This window comes from Amblyraja radiata, chromosome 3 (assembly GCF_010909765.2).
Source record: "Amblyraja radiata isolate CabotCenter1 chromosome 3, sAmbRad1.1.pri, whole genome shotgun sequence".
NCBI lineage: Eukaryota > Metazoa > Chordata > Chondrichthyes > Rajiformes > Rajidae > Amblyraja > Amblyraja radiata.
The window spans coordinates 97,732,321-97,746,245 of NC_045958.1; the positions used below are offsets into that span (position 1 = coordinate 97,732,321).

The 13,925-nt window shown below is 42.8% G+C and overlaps 1 protein-coding gene across 8 annotated transcripts in view; it reads left to right on the forward strand.

The window, feature by feature from the left end:
• adgrl3 (adhesion G protein-coupled receptor L3) overlaps positions 1-13,925 on the forward strand; it is a 618,558-nt gene that overhangs the window by 370,626 nt on the left and 234,007 nt on the right. The gene's annotated exons all lie outside the window — the stretch shown is intronic.

Here is a 13,925-nt window from a genome sequence, read left to right on the forward strand (position 1 = left end):
AGAAACCTGTCTTTCCTTCTTTATTATATAGTGTGCTGGGTTTTGAGCAGCAATTCATACCTGTGTTTTTCTTCTCCCAAGAGTGCAAGGAAAAACATGATTCTTTTGAGGTATGATAATTACATGAGACCTGTGAGAGAACTGTGCACTTAAAGGGATAATTTGTTGACAATAATCACATATCAATTTGGCATCCGCATTGTGGTCTCTTCCACTGATTAAGAGTGTGGCATGTTGTTCCGCAGCTTCAGTAGCCACATGGGTGCAGTCTACCAATGAAACATAAAAAGCCCTGTCAGCTTCTGTGACTGGGAATGCTGCATCTGGCATTGATTTTAATGTATTTAGTACCATGTCAAAACAGGATGTCTATAATATCACCAATGTTGCAGTCAGCTAAAAAATTGATTGATCATTGCAAGCCTTCTGCACTTCCTTAGAAGAAGCGCTCCTGGATAAACGAGTTGATTGCCTTTATCAATTTAATTTAATTGTCAGTAGTATATTAGCACCGGTCCTCAGTTGAATTTCCGATTCCAATTGTTGTCTCAGTGGCGTGCACCATTTCACGTCTGAGGGAAGCTGTTTCAAACTTGGTAGACAAATGGTTGGAATTATCTCCAGATACACCTCCTCCAAACACTTGGCATTGGAATAGCACGAGGTTTGTCCGCAGCATCTGTTGAGATGATGGCAAGAGGTTACATTTTGGTCTTTGAGGTCTGTTCAATGCCCGAGGTCAGTTTGCAATTGGGTCACGCTAACAAAACATTTTTGTCATGTGCTGTATGTATTTCACATCTGAAGAAGGTTCCTGACCTGAAATGACACCTATTGTTGATCTCCTTTGATGTTGCCTGACCCATTGTGTTACTCCAGAATTTTGTGCCATTCTTTGGTAAACCTGAATCTACAGTTCCTTGTTTCTACAATTTGCATAGTTCGTTTTTCCCTAATGTGGCAAATTAAAAATGAATAATCCAGACCCACACCTGGAGTCTCTCCCATGTGTAGTTTGGTTATGATGCGGTAGATCCTTGTATGGGTCCTCCCTTTGGGAGCTGCAAAGTGGGATGCATGAAGCATGTCGCGAGCTCCTGTCGATCAGATCATTTCCGATGAACAACTGCAGAGACATTCACAATATCAGGACGTCTGAAGAGCTGTACTGATTTTCTTTTTTCATGCCAAACTAAACAAAGTAGTCTAAAGTTTATGTTCCTGAGAAAAATCACTTGCACAATAGCATCTTAACATAACACATGATCGGGTCATGTTCACCGTTTGCAGGAGGTTGTGGTACACCATTTGGCTGCTGCATTTCCTGCAGTACACAGTGACCACTTTTAATAAATTTAATTACTACCTAGGTGGGAGTGTACATTGAGTTGTTCCAAAGTACTATTTAAATACTAAAAGTCATTCAAGTTTCTGTTTCTCGTTTAGATTAGAATAGCTACGATCTATTTTGGTTTCCTCCAAGACATCTGCCAATCCTCTATCTGATCCATGGAGTTCTGGCAAAAATCCCTTTGGGAGATTTATTTGGGTACCTACCCTCCAATGGAACCAAAGAGTTCAAGCAAGAGGAAAGCAGGGCTTGGAGATTAAGGGCGGGACAGTGGCGTAGCGGTAGAGTTGCTAACGTTTAGCCCCAGAGACCGAGGTTCAATCCTGACCATGGCTGTTGTCTGTATGGAGGTTGTACATTCTCTCTGTGATTGCTCTGGTGGTTTTCTCTGAGTGCTCCGATTTTCTTTCACACTCCAAAGACGTACATGTTTGTAGGTTAATTGGCATTGGTAAAGAAAATTGGAAAATTGTCCCTAGTGTGTAGGATAGTGCTAGTGTACGGGGTGATCGCTGGACTTGGTGGGCCGAAAGGGCCTGTTCCTGTGCTGTAAAGTTTAAAGTCTGTTCTAGAGTCTAAAAGTCTAAAGATGGCATCCTGGTATCTTTAGTTATACAGTAATACACCATGGAAACGGGCCCTTGGGTTCAACTTGTCCAGGCCATCTAAACTGGTCTCATCTATCCACATTTGACCCATATCCCTCTAAACCTTTCCTATCCATGTATCTATTCAATCTTTGACTATAGACTCCTGCTGAGACAGGTACTGGGTCATAACCTCTAATACAGGCATGTTGTGAGTTTGATTTGTTTCTCTGCCTATTCAGCATTGCACATCAAGGGAAGTAAAGCAATGTTTTTCTTTTGGCCCGATCATTGTCTTGGAAAGAGAACAAGTGTATTTGCCTTGCTGCATTTTTAAATTGACAGACTGCCCAAAACTGTCATTGAGGAAAAGAGGAAAAGTTAATAATTAATTACAATATTATGATTAATATTAAGCCAATTTTAGATTACATTCGTATTTAGCTCAGAGGGTGGAATTATTACTTTTGCAATGCATTGAATGAAGGATGCTTAAGATGCAGCATCATTGAATTGTTTCTGTCCATTCATTCATCACTCACGTGCAATGTAGAACACAGAACACTACAGCATAGGAATAGAGTAGACCTAGCATAGGAATAGGCCCATCTCACCATTTCTGTTCCAAAAATGATGCAAAATTATACTAATCTCCTATGCTTGCAATTGATCCATGTCCACCCATTCCCTACATATGCGTGTGCCTATCTTAAAAGCCTCTTAAATGCTACTATCATATATGTCCCAGCCACCTACCCAGGCAGTGCATTTCAGGTGTCCACCAATCTCTGTGTTAAATAAACAATCTTGCCCTGCGCAGCTCCTTTGAACATTTAATACCTTCAGCCATGCTTTCAAGACTGAGGCAAATCCCACGTGGCACACAATGCATCCATGAGGATGAGGATGAGGATGAAGATAGACACAAAATGTTGGAGTAACTCAGCGGGCCAGGCAGCATCTCTGGAGAAAAGGAACAGGTTAAGGTTTTGGGATGAGACTCTTCTTCAGTCTAAGCTTTTGAGCTTTATTCAGTCTGAAGAAGGGTGTAGACCCAAAACTTCATCTATTCCTTTTGCCTGACCCGCTGAGTTACTCCAGGCATTTTGTGTTGAGCTTTCGTGTAAACTGGCATCTGCAGTTTCTTCCTACACATGATAGTAGTAGGGTGACACGGTGGCGCAGCAGTAGAGCTACTGCCTTGCAACACCTGAGACACGGGTTCAATCCTGACTACGGGTGCTTATCTGTACAGAGTTTGTACATTCTCCCTGTGACCTGTGTGGGTTTTATTCCAAGATCTTCGGTTTCATCCCACACTCCAAAGACGTGCAGGTTTGCAGGTTAATTGGCTTGGTGTAAATGTAAAAAAAAGTCTAAAGTGTGTGTAGGGTAGTGTTAATTTGCGGGGGTCTCTGATCGGTGCGGACTCAGTGGGCCGAAGGGCCTGTTTCTGTGCTATATCTCTGAACTCAAGTAAACTAAACATGAGTGTTAGATTTTGGTGAGATTGGCTTGTCACGTCTGACAATGAAGAACATTAGAATGAGGCCAGCCTTGTTGTTGCTATTTCCTCTCAGCTCCTCGGGCAGGTTTACAATTTCTACAACTGAGCGTTTGAAATTTGCAGTCCAGGGCATTCTTCATCTTTCTGTTCTATTGATTGATATGCTGCTCTTAGAGGGCAAAGTATTCCTTGCCAAAAACAAACCTTTAATAAACTTGAAAAGTTTCTTTATTTTCAGTGTTGGCTGATTTTCAATGTTTGAAAAAAAAATGGTACAAGGCATCCTTTGTAGTTTATCTTGGCTTCATCACAGACAGTTTGTTTAGATAATTAAGTGGAACCTATACGTTATGTGTTACAAATTAACATGGGTTGTGTTATGGTTTCACAGTAGGAAGGATCAAGCTAGTTTAATGTGAATTTCAGCCAGGACAAGACTTCAGCTGTTTAATTTTCTGCTGTTGAAACTGGAACCAAATTGAGAGCAGGTGTTTGCCCGGCCAGATGTTTTGCTGCAAATGTTTGTGAACGACAGGGATAGCCACAAAGTGTTACTTGTAATCTAGAATCCCAAAATGAAGATAATCCGTTTCAGTTTATCGATCCCAAACGTAGACTGGGTGATTGTTTCGCTGAACACCTTCGCTCAGCACACCTGAACCTACCTGATCTCCTGGTTGCTAAACACTTTAATTCTTCTTCCCATTCCCACACTGACCTTTCTGTCCTTGGTCTCCCCCATTGTCAGTGTGAGGCTAAACACAAATTGGAGACACAGCATCCCAAATTTCACTTGGGCAGCTTACAGCCCAGTGGTATGACTATTGATTTATCTCACTTCAGGTAACCCTGGCATTCCCTCTCTCTCTCTCTCTATCCCTCCCCCACCTAAGTCGCACTAGCTTATAATTTTCACCCTACAAACAGCGAAACAGCCTGTTTCCTTTATCATCGTTTTGTTTGCATATCTTTCATTCATTGTTGGTTCTCTCTACATCATCGTCTATATTTCTCGTTTCCCTCATCCCTAACCAGCCTGAAGAAGTGTCTTGACCCGGAATGTCACACATTCCTTCTCTCCAGAGATGCTGCCTGTCCTGCTGAGTTACTCCAGCTTTTTGTGTCTATCTTCAGTTTATCCTGCTTCTGTAGGCTGTGGACGACTTGATTGTAATTGTGCATAGTCTTTTCTTGCTGCTGCAAAATTTCCTCAAGGTCTATTATTTTCTTTGACTGGGTAGCACGCAACAAAAGGATTGTCACTGTACCTCAGTACATGGGATGATAGTAAAGTAAATGACGATTTTTAAAAAGAGCAAGCTGAATTTCATTGCAAATCTACTTTTAAGTCAGGAAAGCATATCTATCTATATTACTAAAAGTCTTATCTTGACCACTTCCTGTTGTTTTATATATTGATTTTAGAAAAAATGCTGCCACTTACGGCTGTAATTTTAGGCCATCTTACTCAGAGTCCCCCTCCGCTGCTCAGAACAAGAGGATTTTTCCCATCAATGAAAAATAAAAGAGTTATTAGTGTTTAAAAAATGTTGAGATTCTCTCTCCTGAAGGCCACGTCCCTTGCGGAGAGACTATAAAACCGGGAAGTGTTAAGTGCCTCAGAGGGAGAGGTCACGACTCGCTGTCTTTAGTGGCCTTGCACCCTGCTTGAATTGGCATGAAACTGCACTTGAATTTGGTGGCCTTGCACCCTGTTTGAAATGGAATTTCAAGGAATAGCTGTGAGTCAACTGCCAGCCCATTAGCCGTGAGTGAGTGAGCTGCCAGCATAACAGGCTTGAGTGACTGAGCCGCCAGCCCAATAATCCATTTGGCCCACAATGTCCATACTAGCCCTCTGGAAACCAGTCCCAATCAGCCCACACCCATACTAGTGCTCCCAAAAGCCCCTCCCCATTGGCCACCAATATAGGAATTGGTGGAGAGGTGGAATATTGCGTTGGGAAACCAGCTCTCCCGTGTGACGCTGGAACCCAACGGGTCCCATTTAGTCTAGTTAATGCTATATTGCAGGTGTATTCTAGACAGACTTCTCCTTTTGCATCGCTGTTTGAATTTTTTTGTTTAGTTTAGCGACATGGCTGGCTCGGCGGTGGAGTTGCTGCCTTACAGCGCCAGAGACCCGGGTTTGATCCTGACTACTGGTGGTGTCAGTATGGATTTTGTACGTTCTCCCCGAGTTTTCTCTGGGTGCTCCGGTTTCCTCCCACATTAGAAAGACGTACAGGTTTGGAGGTTCATCGGCTTTGGTAAAATTGCAAATGGTCCATTTGGTGAGTGTGTGTAAGATAGGGATAGTGCACGGGGATCGCTTGTCGGCGCGGACTCAGTGGGCTGAAGGGCCTGTTTCCGTGCTGTATCTCTAAACTGAACTAAATTAAAAATAATTATGGCAATTGTCAGGTGAGCTGTATTATCCAAAACATTTGCTTCAGATTATTTATACGACTGCACCATGAACCCTCTGAACTCTAATGTGTCCATTTGTGACATGCTGTTACATTAACATTACATTCTTGGAATGTCTTTCTCCATAAAGTGCCTTAAATGATTCACGTTTCTCATGCTGTCCACTGCCAAGGACTGAATCAATCTTCATTATTTAAGCATTTTCGTATCACACAGTAAAAGTGAGAACTAGCCATTTAAAGTCACTAATAAAGGGACATTGATGGTGAGACTGAACTGAATGACTTGCTAGCATGATAAGTACGAGACATTTACACTGGTGAGTCTTTGTCTGGAAAAACTAAAGAAATGGTAGGGGGAAATAACGTTAAAGAAAACTGGCTTTTTCGTGAATTCTGGCTTTGTGCTGGTGAACGGTCTCAGGAAATGTGGATTAATGAGTTCCGAAATAAAAACAAAATGTACCTGGCTGTCAGGAACAAATTGCTAGAAGTTAAAAAAATTGGGATGCAGAGGCTTGCAATTTATCTTCCTGTACATTCCAGTACAAGTGGAAAATGCATTAGGAAAATGATTTGGAGAAAGCTAATGGAAACCGAGAAATTGTCAGAGGATCTCAGCAGATGATTTGCTTCAGTACATGAGGTTTACTATCAATAGGGGAAAAAAAATCCATTGCATACATAATAAGTTGTAGTAGTTTTGAATTTTGATGCCAAGATTTTATGTTGGGTTCAGGAAGAAATTTTGAACAATGAGATAATGGCGAACAGACTACTTATACACACACTTCTTTCTTTTGGATATGTTCTGTGTAATTTGTTGTGTGTTTGTTTGAGTTGATCTACCTGTGATTTTGCTGCATGCAAGATGTTTTTATTATAGTCGTACCCCACTGTACTTGCGAATAAAATAATAAATAAATAATTTAAAAAAAAGTTAAAGCCCTGTTCCACGGTATGAGTTCATTCCAAGAGCTCTCCCAAGTTTAAAAAAAATCAAACTCGTGGTAAGCACGGAGAATGAACGTAGTGGGTACGTCAGAGCTCGGGGACGTCATTTAGTGGCTCGTAACGCTAACGACAGGTACTCGGGAAGACTCGCTAACGGCAGGCAAGCACGGGAAGACTCGTGAAGATTTTTCAACATGTTGAAAAATGTCCACGAGAGTCCCCCGAATACCGACGAGTGGCAATTACCGTAAATCTCCGAGTTCGAATCAGGGCAAACTCGGGAGAACTCTTGGAATGAACTCGTACCGTGGGACAGGTCTATGAGACAGGAACGTGGATGGGACAGGTTTGCAGGAATAAGGGCCAAATGCAGGCAGGTGTGACTAGTGTAGCTAGGACATGTTGGCCGGCGCGGGCAAGTTGGGCCGAAGGGCCTGTTTCCATGCTGTATCACTCTATGACTAATAAAGTCAACTCGACATGCCTTGAGGAAACACCAAACTTGTTTAAACTGGATAGAGATTGTCTCTAGATTTTCCACCAGATGTTGCATTGATTATTCCGGACTAAGTGCGTGAGGTGGGGTGAAGGGAGAAAGGACACCAATTGCTGGAGTAACTCAGCTGGTCAGGCAGAATCTCCGGAGAACATGGGTAGGTGACATTTGGGGATGGAGACCATTCTTCGGACTGATTGTAGAGGGGGAGAAGAAAGCTGGACAAGAGGAGAGGCAGGACAAAGTGTAGCAGGAAATAGGTTGAAACAGGGGAGGGGGTAGTTTCAACAGGCAGGTGGCTGGAACAAAGCCAGAAACGAGAAGAGTAAAGGGCCTGCCCCGCTATATGAGTTCACCCAAGAGCTCTCCCCAGTTTTAAAAAAAAATCAAACTCGTGGTAAGTACGTAGCGGGTACGTCGGAGCTCGGGACGTCTCTTAGCGGCTCGTAACGCTAACAGCAGGTACTCCAGAAACGCGGTAAGCTCGTGAAGTTTTTTCAACGTCGAAAAATGTCCACGAGAGCCCCGAGTACCTACCAGCGGCTATTACCGTGATTCTCCGAGTTCGAATCAGGGGAAACTCGGGAGAACTCTTGAATTACTTCGTACAGTAGGACAGGCCCTTTAGTGTGAGTCAGGTCTGAAGAGTTGTGGATTGTGAAGCCAAGGGGGAGGTAAATATCAGGAGGTGGGGAAGGGGAGGAGGCAGAGGGGAGATATAAGTGGTAGTCCAGGTGGGGCACAGGGGAGATGGGGGGGGGGGGTGGGGGGGGGGCAAGAGATGGGAGACTGTGGGGAAGAAAGGGGTGGGGGGTTAGTTGAAAGTTACCTAAGAATGGAGATTTCAATGCTCATATCATTGGGTTGTAATCTACTTAAATGGAATATGAGCTGCTTTTTCTCCAGTTTGCATGTGGCCTCCCTCTGGCAATGAAGGAGGCCCAGCACTGATAAGTCTGCATTGTAATGGGAAGGGCCGTTAAAATAGTTGGCAACGGGTGGATCCAGTAGGCTGTGGCAGAAGGAGTGCAAATGTTCAGTGAAACGGTTGCCGAGTCTACTTTCCTCTGGCCCATGTACTGGAGGCCATGTCGGGAATGCAGTAGATGGGGTTAGAGGAGGTGAACGAGAGCTTCTGTCTAACTGGGAAGGACAGCTGGAATCCCTGGATTGAGGTGAGGGAGGAAGTGGAGGGATTGGTGTAACATCTCCTGTGGTTACAGTGGAATATACCTGAGGAGGGGATGTTGAACCATTCCGCAGCCCACTCGCCCAACGGATCAAAATCCTGCTGACATTTTTGCCAACCACCTTTGCTATTTGCAATAGCATCTTCGCTTTCTACGATATCAGCAATTAGTGTCCTATGCAAAACTAACTAATCATCCCCAGTAAGGTAATCGTGCTGTTAGGTCAGGCAGTTCAATCTAGTAAGGTGTTTTTTCTGTGAGTCCTCAAGTGTCATTTTTAATTTGTTCCACCCTCGGGGTAAAATTAACCGACTTTCCAATTGTACTTGTACAGAAATCAATTAATTTCTGCAAGACGTTTGAATGTGAGAGTACAAATGAGTTCTGAATAAAAATTAGCTTTTGGGGATTTCATCTGTTAATACCAAAACTATAAAATACTTAGTTATGACAATTTTGCTTTCCTGTACTTTATTTTTTGTGATTTTCCTCTGAAGGATTTGTTTCAAGATTGCATCGATTGCAAGAAAAGCATAGAGAGTCAGAACCTTTTATTTTCCCAGTGTGGAAATGCTTAAGGTTTATGGTGAGAGAGGCAAAGGTTAAAGGAGATATGCAGGACAGGTTTTTCACACACAGTGAGTGGGGAGTGCCTGGAACGCGTTACCAGGGGTGGTGGCAGAGGCAGATATGATAGTGCCGTTTAAAAGGCTTTTAGAATGAATGAATGAATGAATGAATGAATGAATGAATGAATGAATGAATGAATGGGTTTAGTGGCCAAGTATTCGCATACTCGGAATTTGCCTAGGTGACGGTGATGATTCGGTGATTCAATTCAATTATATTTTATTGTCACATGTACCGAGGTACAATGAAATGCTATGTTTTGCCTACATCCTGATAAAATCATACAGCAGACCTCACCGAGGCAGTACACAAGAGTGGCCACGTTTCAGGCACCGACAAAGTTACAAAAAGTTAATCGAACGGTTTTATCTTCAGCTTGCAGCACATGGAAGTGCAGAGAAGAGATGGATGGATCATGTACAGGTAGATGAGATCTGGTTAAGCTGCAGCAGATATGTTCAAAGGGGGAGAGGTTAGAGTAGGGAAGGGGAGTGTAAAAGTTGAGACAGTTGATATCACACCGGCAGTTGGAAAAATTGTCTTCTCTAACTTCAAGTAGCCCTTGCTTTCTCTCTCTCTCTCAACATCTCCTCCCCTTCCCAGTTCTCCGACCAGTCTCACTGTCTCTCTGACTACATTTTATCTCTGTTTGCTTTGTTGTAACATTCTCCCCACTAACAATGATCTACTCTACATCTTCCTTGATCTCCATTCCCTTGGTCCTGTTTGAACACCTTACACTCCTTATCTATACACTTCCTTATATATCTACCGCCCACTCCCCTGACATCAGTCTGAAGAAGGGTCTCAACCCGAAACGTCATCAATTCCTTCTTTCCAGAGATGCTGACTGTCCTGCTGAGTTACTCCAGCTTTTTGTGTCTATCTGATATCTGTTTAACTTGGCATCATGTTCGGCAGAAACATTGTTGGCCGAATGGCTCAATCCTGTGCTGTACTGTTCTATGTTATATGGTTGCCATTATCTGCACACTCTAAACGCAAAATTGACCGAGTTGCACTATTTACACCAACAACGTCTTGTATAGACACAAATTGCTGGAGTACATCAGTGGGAAAGGCAGCATCTCTAGATTGGAAGATTGCAGGGCACAGCTTGAGACTGCTCTTCCTGCATTATAACAGCAAGCACAAGTTATTATTGGTTTATCAATGTCACATATACTGAGATACCTTGCATTATCTGATCAGAAAAATGAAACAAAAGTTTAAAATCAGTGAAGCTACTGGACATAAAATGTTGGAGTAACAGGCAGGATTTCTGGATAGAAGGAATGGGTGATGTTTCGGGTTGAGAACCTTCAGACTGATGTCAGGGGAGAGGGAGATACATAGACAAGGAAGTGTAAGGTGTGAAAATGAGACAAAGGGGATGGAGATCAAGGAAAATGTAGAATAGATCATTGTTAGCTGGGAGAAGGTAACAAAGGAAACAAAGATAAAATGTAATCGGAGACAGTCAGACTAGTCGGAGAACTGGGAAGTAGGGGGGGAAATGGTGAGAGTGGAAAGCAAGGGTTACTTGAAGTTGGAGAAGTCAATATTCATAATGCTGGGGTGTAAGCTGCCCAAGCGAAATATGTTACTGTAGAAGTTGCTTGCCAGATAGAAAACAATATTAATATAGATCAGAGTTTTGAAACGTGCTTGAATTACAGTCCAATTTTAAGGAGAAAGGGAGGAGAACAATAGATTTTTTCCCCACATTGTGTCAATTGAAGAGCAATCTAGGAAAATTGTCTATTCTTGCTGACAGTCAAATTGAGTGCCTTGCCTTCAATGAGTTTGATGGCATTCTCAGCTCAATCAAATTAACTGGCAGCTTTGTTCCAGTGACTTTCACCGTATTACCTGATTGATTAATGAATATTGAGTAAGGTGATATTAACCCTGCATAAGTAGGAGCCTTCTACATCTCGTCTATCAATCCGTTGTCAGCACCACATAGTATTAATTTTCTGCTTGCCTTCAAAAACATTGATGTAAAAATCTCGACCAATTGTTTTATCTTTGAAGCAGTATAGACATTTTTCTCGCCAAAATCCTGTCCCACAACCATTGTTTGAAACATAGAAAATAGGTGCAGGAGTAGGCCATTCGACCCTTCGAGCCAGCACCGCCATTCAATATGATTATGGCTGATCATCTAAAATCAGTACCCCATTCCTGCTTTCTCCCCATATCCCTTGATTCCGTTAGCCCTCAGAGCTATCTCTAACTCTCTCTGGAAAACATCCAGTGAATTGGCTGGCACTGCCTTTGCGGCAGAGAATTCCACAGATTCACAACTGTCTGGGGAAAAGGTTTTTCTTCATATCAGTCCTAAATGGCCGACCCCTTATTCTTAAACTGTGACCCCTGGTTCTGGACTCCCCCAACATCAGGAACATTTTTCCTGCATCTCGCCTATCCAATCCCTTAAGAATTTTATATGTTTCTATAAGTATCCCTCTCATCTTTCTAAATTCCAGTGAATTCCATAATTTGGAATGATGATATATTTCTGTGAAAGCAAGTGGAAATAAAAGGGTTATGGAATATATAGTGTATGCCTCAGCTAGTTTGTATTTTCATAATTTTCCAGCACCAATATTCTTATAAAAAGAATTGCAAACAGTAGGAAACACGAGTTTAGTTTAGAGATACAGCATGGAAAGTGACCCTTCGGCCCACTGAGTCCAGCGGCCCAGTGCTCACCTTTTCACAAGTTGTACCCTGCACAGTAGGGACAAATTACTGAAACCAATTAACCTACAAACCTGCACGTCTTTGGGATGTGGGAGGATTCCGGGGCACCCAAAGAAAACCTTTGCGGTCGCAGGAGGAACATGCAAACTCCATACAGATAGCACCCATACTCAGGATTGAACCCCAGTCTCCAGCGCTGCAAGGCAGCAATTCTACACTTGCGACACTATGCCGATAAGATTGTAACAATGACTTGAAGAAAATATTGATACATGGGTTATGTAATACAGTGGTTCCCAACCTTTTTTAGCTCATGGCCCCCTTGGAATCTTTTAATTTTTCTGTTGTGCCCCCTGACATTATTAGCGGGAAAAAAGTACTTCAATATTATAATACCTTCCATAAAAATATCAGTGTCTATTAATTGCACATATATTCTCTTTTATTCTATTCCACAAACATCAAAAATATTTCAACTACATAGATTTAAATGTATTAGAACTGAAATTTAGGAGGCAACTGTGGCCCCCTAAATCCCCCAACATTTCTGTGGCCCCTCTGAAATTTGCCATGGGGCCATATGACCCCAGGTTGGGAATCACTGATGTAATATACAGTACATTCAGAAATTATTCAGACCCCTTCATTTTTTCCACATTTTGTTACATTACAGTTACATTATACTAAAATGGATTAAAAATTTTTTTTATCATCAACCTACACACAATACCCCATAATAAAAAAGCAAAAACAGGTGTTTATAAATTTTTGAAAAGTAATAAAAAATAAATAACTGAAATATCACATTTACATAAGTATTCAGAACCTTTGCTATGACACTCAAAATTGAGCTTAGGTTCATCCTGTTTCCATTGATTATCCTTGAGATGTTTCTACAACTTGATTGGAGTCCACCAGTGGTAAATTAAATTGATTGCACATGATTTGGAAAGGCAGACATCTGTCTATATAATGTCCCACAGTTGACAGTGCATGTCAGTGCAGAAAACCAAGTCATGAAGATGAAGGAATTGTCTGTAGACCTCCGAGACGGGACTGTGTCGAGACACAGACCTGGGGAAGGGTATAAAACTATTTCTGCAGCATTGCAGGTCCCGAAGAGCATAGTGGCCTCCGTTATTCTTAAATGGAAGAAATTTGGAACCAACAGGACTCTTCATAGAGCTGGCCGCCCAGCCAAACTGAGCAATCGGGGGAGAGGGGCCTTGGTCAGGGAGGTGGTTGCGATGGTCACTCTGACAGAGCTCCAGAGTGCCTCTGTGGAGATGGGAGAACCTTCGAGAAGGACTACTATATCTGCAGCACTCCACCAATCAGGCCTTTATGGTAGAGTTGCCAGACGGAAGCAGCTCCTCCGTAAAAGGCACATGACAGCCCTGTTGGAGTTTGCCAAAAGGCACCTAAAGGACTCTGGTCTGATGAAACCAAGATTGAACTCTTTAGCCTGAATGGCAAGCGTCATGTCTGGAGTAAACCAGGCACCGCTCATCACCTGGCCAATACCATACCTACGGTGATGCATGGTGGTGGCAGCATCATGCTGTGGGGATGTTTTTCAGGGACTGGGAGACTTGTCAGGATAGAGGGAAAGATGAACGGAACAAAGTACAGAGAGATCCTTGATGAAAACCTGCTCCAGAGCGTTCTGGACCTCAGACTGGGGCGGAGGTTCACCTTCCAACAGGACAATACCCCTAAGCACACAGCCAAGACAACACATGTCTGGTGATAGACACTAGACAATAGGTGCAGGAGTAGGCCATTCGGCCTTTTGATCCAGCATCGCCATTCAATGTGATCATGGCTGATCATTCAGAATCAGTACCCCGTTCCTGCCTTCCCCCCATATCCCCTGACTCCACTATCTCTAAGAACTCTATCTAGCTCTCTCTTGAGAGTTTCCAGAGAACTGGCCTCCACCGCCCTCTGTGAATTCCACAGACTCACAACTCTATGTGTGAAAAAGTGTTTCCTCCTCTCGGTTCTAAATAGCTTACCCCTTATTCTTAAACTGTGGCTTTGTGACAAGCCTGTGGATATCCTTGAGTGGT